This window comes from Coptis chinensis, chromosome 8, assembly GCF_015680905.1.
Source record: "Coptis chinensis isolate HL-2020 chromosome 8, ASM1568090v1, whole genome shotgun sequence".
Lineage (NCBI taxonomy): Eukaryota > Viridiplantae > Streptophyta > Magnoliopsida > Ranunculales > Ranunculaceae > Coptis > Coptis chinensis.
This window is the reverse complement of record NC_141463.1, coordinates 64580973-64584552: the sequence shown is the minus strand read 5'-3', so window position 1 is coordinate 64584552 and position 3580 is coordinate 64580973.

The window sequence follows — 3580 nt, the reverse complement described above, 5'->3', positions numbered from 1 at the left end:
TGAAAGGAAACACTCGTAGATTCACTTTATCATTGGTGTTGCCTAGATGGTGAAAGGTATTACATACTTCATGTATCCGGCGTAGATGTTCGTACAGTAACTTGTGTTCAAACCCATGAAAAGATGGGTAGAAGATTGAACACATTTGGTGGAATGCGAAAATCGCTCGTGAGCGGTGTGAGTCGTATACAAGATGGAGGTCCATCTTGCAACGGTGTATAGAAGTTGGAGAGAGGCTCTTCAGCTTGCACAACTTCGTCGGCCATCTTAGTAGGTGGGGGACGAGAAATTGGAGATTGTCTAGGATGACGTGCTTTCCAACGTGAGTAAGTTTTATTCTCGCTAAACCTTGTAGTGCCTGAACGCAGTATCATGCACTTTTAGCAAGATAGCAAAACTATCATAAAATGCGCAAATGATGGAGTGTATGCTCAAGCAATCGAAATTCATTTTTGCAATTTTGTAGTTTTGAAAATCTTTGCTGGGTCTATAAATTACTATTCCCTATTTAAACGAACAATTGGGCGCGAGACTAGGATGGATCTATTACACAGCTCATAAGAGTAAGCAATCACTTCACCAAGTGGTATGCTACCAAGAATCTCACTCACGATGAATCTGGGGGAGGGGAGTGAGGAAGGTAGTTGGTCCACCGGAATCTTGTAACTGATTACTCTAAATCCTCGTGGCTATATTTTTATCCTTTTCTGGAGGAGCATGACTACTTTAGGCTCTAGTTAATTGATTTTAATTTGATTATTTGGTATAGTGCTTCAAGAATCAAGCAACGCCAGTTTTATCTACATTGGGGAATGACTTCCCAATGGTTGTCCTTATGCGGGAATTGAAATTGCAGCACAGAAATTAAAATTTAAACAATCATGTAAGCTTGCTTGAACACACAAGGTATCCTCTTACATGGGCTTTGAGGAGGTTTAGAAATTACCTCTCAGGCTGTGCTTGCACGCTGCTTGAGGAGATCGAAGACGATGTTTGTTGGCACGTGATCTGAGAATCAGGCCCAATCGTTTGAGCGTTCCCTTTTTTAGGTTACAAAAAAGGTCTACTTAAGAAAAAAAAACCCACAATCCGGGTTTTTTATAATTAAACAACTTGGTCCAAAACATAAAAGTAAACTAATACTAATACTAAAACTAATAGATTAACTAGATTATCTAGATTAACTAGATTAACTAGAGCTAATCGTAATTAGAGTGTTGATTACCAAGTTGATTCAAAGTGCGTGAGCATATGATTCAAGACTCGCCTCGCTCACTTGAACTTCTCAAGGCAATAAAAACTCTAATCCTTGGTAAGTTGCACAATTTCAACCAAGTGCTCAACTCATGCTAATCTACGTAACTAACATAAACTAATATTTTTGATATTTTTAGTTTTTTATTATTTTTTTTTCTATCTATTACAACAAAGTCCAATGATTTATATTATTCTATTAAAAAAATCTAGATTTGTAGTTACAACCATAAAACAAATTGGATTGAACTGTGAAAAAACGGTAGCAGAGTGCCTGGAGGTGCCTGGGCAGTCGCCCCACCGGTTCCGGCGAAGTTGCGTCGGCTTCCGGCAACAGCTTCAGCTCCTCTCCAGTAATTGAACCTCGAACTTTGATTTGAAATAAAATAGATCAGTATTGAAAAATAACGAAATAAAATGCCGAAAAATTTAAAGAACAAGAAATGAAATGGATAGAATGGTGCTTCCCTCCTTAGAGCTCAACCAAGAATCCATGTTTTTTAAATCCATGATGGCGGCGCCATTTGAAGTAAGTTGTATACTGGTAAGTAAATCAAAGATTTATGAGGTTCACCATAGATTGTTTGGAAGATGGATTGATTAGAGTTATGAAGAAGAGAATGTAGTATTCTTAGCTTTAGGACTTGTTTTTAATGACTCAAACTTTGTATTGAATGAACAAACTTAAATGAAACAACTTGATTGATGAAAAGAAAAACTTGAGTGAAGATTGAAACATAAACATAAAAAGATACAACTTTGATTGAAGATTGAAACATAAACATGAAAAAAAAAAATGAATTGAAGAACAATAAGTAAAAACAAAACTTGAATGTAAATGACTTGAAAATAAAAGATTACACTACTCCTACATGACACTAGAATAAGTCTAGGTGTATTATCTCCTCTTACTTTGAGGTTTTTATACCCCTACTTTTATAAAAGACTGATTTGCCCACTCCCTATACAATCAAGACACCACAATCTAGGTTTTTTTACAATTAAACAACTTTCCTTTTAAAGGCCCAAAACATAAAAGTAAACTAATACTAAGACTAAGACTAATAGATTAACTAGATTAGCTAGATTAACTAGAGCTAATCGTAATTAGAGTGTTGATTACCAAGTTGATTTAAAGTGCGCGAGCGTATGATTCACGACTCGCCTCGCACACTTGAACTTCCCAAGGCAATGAAAACTCTAACTCTTGGTAAGTTTCATAACTTCAACCAAGTGTTCAACTCATGTTCATCCACATAATCAACCAAAACTTATTTTTTTTTCTTTTTCTTTTCTTTTTATCTCTATCTATTACAACAAAGTCCACTGATTTAAACTACTCTATTACAAAATCCAGGTTCTTAGTTGCAACCACGAATCAAAAATCTTCAAACTGTGTAAAATCTTCAAATGGTTAGTATTTCAAAGTTGTTTGAGTGAGGTTCACCATAAATTGTTTGGAGCTTGAATGAATGGGAGTTTGAAGGAAGAAAGGTAGGTTTCTTAGATTTTAGGACTTTTTTTCTTAACTCTAGTTGTATTGAAGAATATTAGAAAGACTTGTTGATTTGAATGATTTAAAATACTAACTTGAAATAAATAACTTGATTGAAAGGAAGAACACAACTTGAAAGAAATAACTTGATTGAATTGACGAACAAAAAGTAAACAACTTGAATGTAAATGACTTGAAAAATAAAATCCTACACTATTCCTACATTACACTAAAATAAGTCTAGGTGCATTCTCTCATCCTACTTTTAAGTTCTTATACCCCTACTTTTATAAAAGACTGATTTGCCCTCTCCCTATACAATCAAGACACCTCACCAAGTTTGCTTTATGATTTTCCTTTTTCTTTTTTCATTTCTTCTTGATCAAACTAGGTTTTAGAGAAAGCCTTCTTTTGTATCAAGGACATCTATCTCTGGTCTTCTGAGTTAACGACTTGACTTTCATCTTTCTAGTTTGGAGTCCTTGACCTTTGACTTTGGCTTTAGCTTTGACTTTTTAGCACTTTTTTATAGCAGCTTCGAGTCTTCATAATAAGCGTAAATAAGGCTCATTTTTTTTTGCTAAGTCGCAGCTTTTATGATAAGTGGTCTAAATTGCTCTGTAACCTAAAAAAGGCAATAAAAGTTATGAGTTGTCTTTTTATTATGCATAAGAATGGTTGTAATGCAGTAATATAAGGGTAATAAAACGCACATTTGGGAGCTGATCAGTTCACACAATACCATGGTGCAATTTCACTTCCCTTCAGCATTTGAATGGCTCGAAGAGAGTCTGAGCATACTTGAATATACTCGAGATCATTTTGTAGACA